General features: G+C 49.4%; 1 pseudogene; it reads left to right on the top strand.

The window, feature by feature from the left end:
- The first annotated feature begins 2,665 nt into the window (after positions 1–2,665).
- LOC149152268 (18S ribosomal RNA) lies at positions 2,666–3,894 on the top strand (annotated as a pseudogene).
- The last annotated feature ends 5,205 nt before the right edge of the window (positions 3,895–9,099 follow it).

Genomic DNA, 9,099 nt, shown 5'->3' on the forward strand with positions numbered 1-9,099 from the left:
CAATTTGCCTGATGGGTCGCGCGCCATTCCTAAACGGGTCGCGCGTCTTTGAGAGAACTTTTGGGGCACTTCCAGGTGTCCAAATGGGGCAATCGTAGGCTTTTTGGAAAGGCCTGGATGTCTACTTTCCAACCCAAGTAGAATTTCTGAATTTGGTGGTCATTTACCCCTCCAAAATTTCAATCTCCCAAGACTACTTTCTGTGTGTCAAAAATGTATTAGAAAGTCATTTTTTGCTTGTTTTTTGACTTTCTGGAGGCCCAAAACTTCATAAAATATCTTGGCAATGGGTGATCATGTGTAACTTTTCATGAAAAATCCAGAAATGCTGAGTTTTCCCGGAACAGAGTAGCCAAATGAAAGGGTCGCGCGGGGGGTGAGACCCGTTGAGGGGACAAAACCTGTTTTTTGCCTGAAAAAACCAAAAATGACCCAAAATGCTCAAAATTTCTTGGAATTTGTGCTGGGGCTGAGCTATTTAGTGCCATGCTCCTTCAAGGAAGCCTCGGCCAAGATGTGGAGGGGGTCAGAACTTTTTCTTCGTTTTTGTGCTTTGGCCAACCGCCTTTGGAGCACTTTCATCTTCGCCTTGCACACGTGTATCCGTGCCCAATAATGATTCTTCATGTTTTTAAGCAATTTATTATCTTGGTTGGCCTTGGCCAACAACCTCTCCAAATGAGCATTGATCTGGATAAGCATAGACTCTCGCTCAACGGGTACTAAATCACCGGGTCTTCTTCGATTCAAGTTGTCGTCACTACGAATCCTCCACAACTCATCAAGAGTTTGCTCATCCTCCAACTGCTTGTTGCGCTGCTCTAAATAGGTGATCGTCCTCTGTCCCATCTCTAACTTCTGCTGCAACAAGAGATTCTCGGCCTCCTTTTGTTGAATGACCTCATGAAGCTCCGTGGTAGGAGAGCGGGTATCAAGATCAATGGTATCAATGTCAGGATAACCGGTCATTCCCTCCTCGATCATGGGCTGCTTGCCCCTCTGTGCTGCCTGTGCTGCTGAAGAAGGCGAGGCCCATTCCACCTGATGTGGAGATAGCACTCGCTGAGCTGATGAAGAAGGCGAGACCCCTTCCACATGTTGTGGAGAAAATACTCGCCGAGTTGCTGCAAATAAGGCCCTTTGGCCTCTATGATAAGTGACCAATGGAGAAGAGCTGACATATCTAGTCACAGGGATGTCATGCTGCTGTGATGGTCCTCCCTCCTCATGAACAACCTCAGGATGTGGTGGTGGTGGTGCTGTGAAAAGCTCACGAGAGATAAACTCCTCCCATGGGATGCCCTGCTGAGCCAACTGATGTATGACCACAAGCTGAATCAAACCATAATGATAGAGGCCCCTATACTGTTGTGCTGGGCTCTTCCTCTGCATCAAGGGCACCATCCTCTCAATGTTCCGGCACAAGAAAACAGGGATGTTCATCACCTGTACCCATGTGAAATGCATCAACAGGCGAACATGGTACGAATATACCTGTGAAAATCTGCCCTCACAGGTGAAATAGAGCATGATAAGCTTCATCATGGGGGCATACTCACTCCTCAGAAATCTGAAGGGAAATACACCCGTCAAGTGTCTCATGAATGCAGGTCTAATGAAAGGCTCATACTGAACACTGTCCAACATCTTGCGCTTATTCCACACCTCTCCGACATTAGGTATCCCTGTGGCTTGAGCAATCATCTCGGGTGTCAATGTAAAATCCACCCCGGCAAGGTTCACAAGTCCATCATGCAAATGCAAAACAAATAAGCGAGCCAACTCCCTATGATGTTGAATCCGAGAGATCCTCTCACAAAACTCATAGCAAGACATATAACGAAAGCATGATACTGCCATTGGACAAGCCTGCAAATCGGTCAAAGAGGTGGGCTCCTCTCTCCTATGATGACCGCCCTTTCCACCCTTGTGAGGCCTCCTCTGTACCTCAAACTCTGAAGCTGACGCATGGTCATCACTTTGCTCATAATTGGTTTCGGTTTCTGACATTGTTTTAGGAGCAAAGTGGCTGAAATATATTGTTGTTTCTGCTTTGTAAACTGCTGATTAGAATGCTTGCAAAATTTGGCAATTTGTGGTTCCTTGGCAAGTTTGCTGGCGGTTTTGGCAGAGAGAGTGTTGATGGGTCGCGCGCCTCACCCAACGGGTTGCGCGCCTTCAACGGGTTGCGCGTGTTATAACTTAACACTGGCACAGGGCGCCTGACGGGTCGCGCGCCTCACCCAATGGGTTGCGCGCCTTCAACGGGTTGCGCGCGTTATAACTTAACACTGGCACAGGGCGCCTGACGGGTCGCACGCCTTCAACGGGTCGCGCGCCTGGTTCAACGGGTCGCGCACCTTCCCAACTCACACAATTTGCTCAAACTCTCTTAGAAACAATTGCTCTATCACTTGAATGCACAATGAGGCTTGATGGGGGGAGATTAGGGCTTTTATAGCCTTGTTTGAATTAATTTCATGTCATAACCCACTTTATAATGTTTTTCCATGACACTTTATAAACTTGACTTTTTTGGTTTCCTTTTGTCCTGAAATTGATTGATTTGATGCTTTTCTTTGATAATTTTTGCAGGGATAGCATCTGAGGGATCTTGACAAGGGAGCCAGGGTTACATGCTGTCCTTTGAATCATTTTGAATTTTTACAATTTTTACAAAATTTTGAGAAATGACCTTGGCAAATTTTGAGAAATGACCTTGGCTTTAAAAACAGGGTTTTTAAATCTAAGGTGAAAATTAACTGTACAAGATGAAATTTTTCGAAGAAACACTTTGAAAATCATCCCTCTGGCTTGCTGGGAACTTATTGACCTTCAAAGACATGACCTTGAAGACAAATTTGACCTCAACCCTAGACCTAAAAATTTTGACCTAAAGACAAACACAACTAACCTTGAACAGTTTAATGACTGAAACAACTTGATCCAGTAGTGCCAAGAGGGGGGCAAAGACACCAGCTCCTCCATCATGGTTATGGAATGCCTAACGGAATGCAAAGAATGACACTGATGAGACACCTATTTATGCAAATGCAAAGAGCTTTGATCGCTAATGGAGCGCTACTAGACCGACTCTAACAGTCTCAACCATAAACGATGCTGACTAGGGATCGGTGGATGTTGCTCTAAGGACTCCGCCAGCACCTCCTAAGAAATTAGAGTGTTCGGGTTCCAGGGGGAGTATGGTCGCAAGGCTGAAAATTAAAGGAATTAACAAAGGGCACCACTGAGAGTGGAGCCTGCTGCTTAATTTGACTCAACACGGGGAAACTTACTAGGTCCAGACATAGTAAGGATTGACAAATTGAGAGCTCTTTCTTGATTCTATGGGTGGTGGTGCATGGCCTTTCTTAGTTGGTGGAGTGATTTGTCTGGTTAATTCTGATAACGAATGAGACCTCAGCCTGCTAACTAGCTACGTGTAAGTTCCCCTTCGCGGCCAACTTCTTAGAGGGACTATGGCCATTTAGGCCATTGAAGTTTGAGGCAATAATAGGTCTGTGATGCCCTTAGATGTTCTGGGCTGCATGCACGCAACATTGATGTAGCCAATGAATTTTTCTTCCTCGTTCAAGAGGATCGGGAAATCTTCTCAAATTGCATCGTGATGGGGATAAACAATTGCAATTATTGGTCTTCAATGAGGAATTCCAAGTAAGCGTGTGTCATCAACTCATGTTCATTACGTCCCTGCCCTTTGTTCACACCGTCCGTCGCTCCTACCGATTGAATGATCTGGTGAAGTGTTTGTATTGCATCGACGATGGTGGTTTGCCACCATCAATGTCGTGAGAAGTTCATTGAACCTTATCATTTAGAGGAAGGAGAAGTTGTAACATGGTTACTGTAGGTGAACCTGCGGTAGGATCATTGATAGCAAGGGTTTTATTTTTTGGTTCGGGTTGGTTTGGTTTCGATTGCAATGTGGGACTGTGTGGTGTGTCACTAGGTGAGCATGTTTGGAGTTTGGTAGGAACATTGTTGGTTGCTTGTCTTGAGGTAACGCTTGTTTTTTCATGTGTGCTTGCAAGCCATGCTTGTGATTGTCCCACCCATCCTTTGTTTTTATTTCCCCCAATGTGTTTTTGCAGGGGTTCGGAAGCTTGCTTCCTAGGAGCCCTTTCGACGATCTGTTCAGCCGAGCATGGTTGCTGCAGTTGAGGTGCTTGGGAAATATGATGGATAAATTCAGACTCATTCATAGCGGCAGTGCTTGGTCTTTTGTTTGTTGGAAGGCATGGGCCAAGGGTGTGGGCTACCATAGTTGGCTCTCTCAAAAAGGCAGCGGTGGTTGATGTGTTGCTTGGGTCAGCTTTTTTTTGTGGTTGGGTCGAGGGAGTGGTTGCATGCCCGCCTAGTAGCTCAAACCTTCCGTGAGGGAAAATTGTTGGGGTGGGGTCAATATGGGATGGATGAAGAGCAGTTCAACCCATTGGGCTGGCCACCCTAGTCCCTCGTGACCGTTCCTCGACATGCCCTCATGGAAGGGTTGGGCATCCAGGTAATGAAAAACCCCTCCCTCGGTCTAAGCTCCTTCGAGATCGCAATTTTCCCTGCCAATGGTCATGAGGGTGGTAATCTTATCTTGTGCCTTTGCCATTGAGGGAATTCCTCGTCCTCTCATGAGCCACTCCCCTTCTAAGGGAAAAAGAATTAGCGGGTCGTGTCTTGTTCCTCCCTTTGGATTGTGGGTTTTTGTGGGACTTGATCATTTCTTTGTTTTGTGGTGTGCACTTTGCGGACGTCCCTCTCTTTAGTGGCCATGAACCATCAGTTTATTTGTGGCTAGTAGCTTTCTCCAGCATTGAGTGTCGGCCCCTGACAACTCCTCTTTGGAGATTGATTCTTGACCCCTGTTAGAGTTCACACAGACGCCCTTGCCTGACCTACCCGAATGAGTTCACACGGAAGCCCTCGCCCGACCCGCTCGAATGAGTTCACATGGATGCCCTCGCCTAACACGCCTGAACAAGTTCACATGGATGCCCTCACCCGACCTGCTCAAATGACCTACTCGAACGAGTTCACACGGATGCCCTCGCCCGACCCACCCGAACAAGTTCACATGGACGCACTCACCTGACCCACCCAAACGAATTTACATGGGCGCCCACATGACCGAAACGAGGGGACAAGGGAGATCCAAGAAAATGGATTGCATGAATGTGCAAAAAGGAAACCTCGGGTCACAATTTATCATTTTTGATACGGGCTCGTTCGCTTGGGTGTGCCCTCGCTCGAGCCACCCGAATGAGTTCACACGGACGCCCTCGCCTAACTCGCCCGAACAAGTTCACACGGCTACCCTCGCTCGACCCGCCTGAATTACCTGCCAAACGAGTTGACACGGATTCCATCAAATGACCCACTCGAATGAGTTTACATGGATGCCCACACGACCGAAACGAAGGGACAAGGGAGAGTCAGGCAAACTAGTTACACAAACATGCACAAAGCCAACCTTAGGTCACAACTTTGAATTTTTGATATGGGCTTGTTCACCCAAGCGTGCCCTCACCTGACCCACCCGAACGAGTTTCCACAGATGCCCTCGCCCGACCCGCTCAAACGAGTTGAAACGGACGCCCTCGAACGACCCGCCCGAACAAGTTTACATGGGCGCGCACATGACCGAAACGAAGGAACAAGGGAGAGCCGGGAAAACAAGCTGCATGAACGAGCACAAAGCCAACCTCGGGTCATAGCTTAGCATTTTTGATACGGGCTTGCTCGCCTGGGCGTGCCCTTGCCCGACCCGCTCGAACAAGTTTACACGGATGCCCACGCTTGACTCGCCCGAACAAGTTGACATGGACACCCTCAAATGACCTGCTCAAATGAGTTTACATGGGCGCCCACATGACCGTAACGAAGGGATAAGGGAGAGTCAGGCAAACGAGCTACATGAACGTGCACAAAGCCAACCTTAGGCTCATTCGCCCGGGTGTGCCCTCGCTCGACCTGCATGAACGAGTTTACATGGACACTCTCACCCCACCGCCCAAACGAGTTTACATGGACACCCTCGCCCGACCCGCTGAAATGACACACCCAAATGAGTTGACATGGATGCCCTCAAACGACCTACCCGAATGAGTTTACATGGGAACCCACACCACTGAAATGAAGGGACAAGAGAGAGGTGGGAAAACGAGCTGGACAATTGTGCGCAAAGGCCACCCCGGGTCACAACTTAACATTTTTGATACAGGCTCGTGTGCCCGATCGCGCCCTCGCCTGACCCACCCAAATAATTTTACACAGACGCCCTTTCTCGACCCACCCGAACGAGTTTACATAGACGCCCTTTCCCTACTTGCCTGAACGAGTTTACACGGACGCCCTCGCCCAACCCACCCGAACAAGTTTACATGGACGCCCTCACCTAACTCGCCCAAACGAGTTTACACGGACACCCTCAACTGACCCGCCCAAACAAGTTTGCACGGATGCCCTCGCCCGATCCACTTGAACGACCCTCCCGAATGAGTTTACACAGATGCTCTTGCCCGACCCGCCTGAATGAGTTTACATGGACGCCCTCACTCGACCCGCCCAAACAAGTTTACATGGACGCCCTCACCCGACCCGCCCGAATGAGTTTACACGAACACCCTCACCTGACCTGCCCAAACGGTTTTACACAGACGCCCTCAAACAACCCCCCCTAACGATTGTACACGGGTGCCCACATGACCGAAACGAAGGCATAAGGGAAAGCCAGGTAAACGAGCTACATGAACGTGCACAGAGCCCACCATAGGTTACAACTTAGCATTTTTGATATGGGCTCATGTGCCTGGGCATGCACTGAATGACCTGACCGAACGAGTTTACACGACTGCCCTCAAATGACCCACCCAAATGAGTTTCCATGAGCACCCTCGAATGACTTGCCCGGACGACCCGCATGAACAAGTTTACATGAACATCCTCGAACGACCCGCCCGAACAAGTTTACATGAACGCCCTCAAACGACCCACCTGAACAAGTTTACATAGATGGCCTCAAATGACCCACCTGAATGAGTTTACACTAACACCCTCGAACGACCTTCCCGAATGAGTTTACATGGATGCCCTCAAATGACCCGCCCAGATGAGTAACTTTACACAGATTCCCTCAAATGACCCACCCGAACGAATTTACATGGGCGCCCACAATACTGAAATGAAGGCACAAGGTAGAGCTGGGCAAACAAGCTGCATGAGTGTGGACAAAGCCCAGCCCAGGTCACAACTTAGCATTTTTGATACGGTCTCGTGTGCCCGAGCGCACCCTCACACTGAACGACACGACCGAACAAGTTTACGCACGTGCCCTAAAACAACCCTCCCGATGATTTTACATGGCAAACGACCCACCTGAATGAGTTTACATGGAAAATGACCCACCCAAACAAGTTTACATGGGCGCCCTCAATTGACCCACCAGAACGAGTTTACATGGGCACCCTCAAATGACCCGCCCGAACGAGTTTACACAGCTGCCCTCAAATGACCTGCCTGAGCGAGTCTACATGGAAAATGACTTTCCCGAACAAGTTTACACGGGCGCCCTCAAATGACCCACCTGAACGAGTTTACATGGAAAATTACCCACTCGAATGAGTGTTTACATGGCAAACGACCCGCGCGAACGAGTTTACATGGGCTTCGAAACACGACTAAAAAGAAGTCACAAGGGAGAGTCAGGATTAACAGGAAGCACGATCATGCACAAAGCCCACCTCCGGTCACAACTTAGCATTTTTGATATGGCCACATGTGCCTTGGGTGCCCTCATATGACACAACATGAACTGACCCGACCTGACCTGACCTGCCCCAACGCGTTTGCACGGGCACCCACACACAACACGTCCCGACCCGCCCGAACAAAATTTGGCCTTTCCAGGGGTGCATGACCTGAACAAAATTTGGGGTTTCCGTGGGTGCACAACGTGAACAAAGGCATGAGGGAGCGTTGGGAAAATGGGCCGCACGAATGTGCAGAAGGCACACAGGCGGTCACGACTTAGCATTTTTGGCACGACCACGTGTGCCCGTGCATGACCACGTGTGCCCGGGCACCCACACATGGCACGAAACAACCCGACCAGCCTTGGACGAGCAGACCCAACCTACCCGAACGCGTTTGCATGGGCACCCACACACAACATGGCACGACTCGACCCGAACAAAATTTGGGTTTCCTTGTATGCACAACCCGAACAAAATTTGGGGTTTCCATGGGTGCGTGACCCAAACAAAGGCACAAGGGAGCATCGGGAAAATGGGTCGCACAAACATGTAGAAGGCACACGGGAGGTCATTACTTAGCATTTTTGGCACTGCCACCTGTTCTCGAGCACCCACGCACGGCACGACCTGACCCGCCTGAACAAATTTTGGAGTTTCTATGGGTGCACATCCCAAAAGAAGGCACAAGGGAGCATCGGGCAAACGGGTCGCACGAACGTGCAGAAGGAACATGGGTGGTCACATCTTAGGATTTTTTGCATGGCCACATGTTCCCAAGCACCCACACATGGCACGGCACGACCCAACATGACTCGCCCGAACACGTTTGTACGGGCACCCACACACGACACGACCCGACCCGCATGAATGAAATTTGGGGTTTCCATGTGTGCATGGCCTGAACGAAATTTGGGGTTTCCATGCATGCACGACCCGAACAAAGGCCCGAGGGAGCATTGGGAAAACAGGTCGCACGAATGTGCAGAAGACACACGGGTAGTTATGACAGAATTTTTGGCACCCACACATAGCACAACACGACTAGACCCGCCTTGGTCGAGCCGACCCGACCCGCCCAAACGAAATTTGGTGTTTCCATGTGTGCAGGGCCCAAACAAAGGAATGAGGGAATTGTTCACATATGCCTCCTAGGACGAGTGTGGCCAACATTACCACTCATGTGCTACCGAGTGGGGATGGAGAGAAGATGAAAATCAACCACCCTACAAACGACCCAAGGCCATCGTTCAAGAAAACCTGAAAACACAACTCGATTACCAACCCACCTTTCACATGGAAATAAAACCTATCACTGGTATCATTTGGAGGGGCATGA

This window comes from Pinus tabuliformis, chromosome 9 (genome assembly GCF_031772625.1).
Source record: "Pinus tabuliformis cultivar Carrire ecotype Pingquan chromosome 9, CPIR1, whole genome shotgun sequence".
Classification (NCBI taxonomy): domain Eukaryota; kingdom Viridiplantae; phylum Streptophyta; class Pinopsida; order Pinales; family Pinaceae; genus Pinus; species Pinus tabuliformis.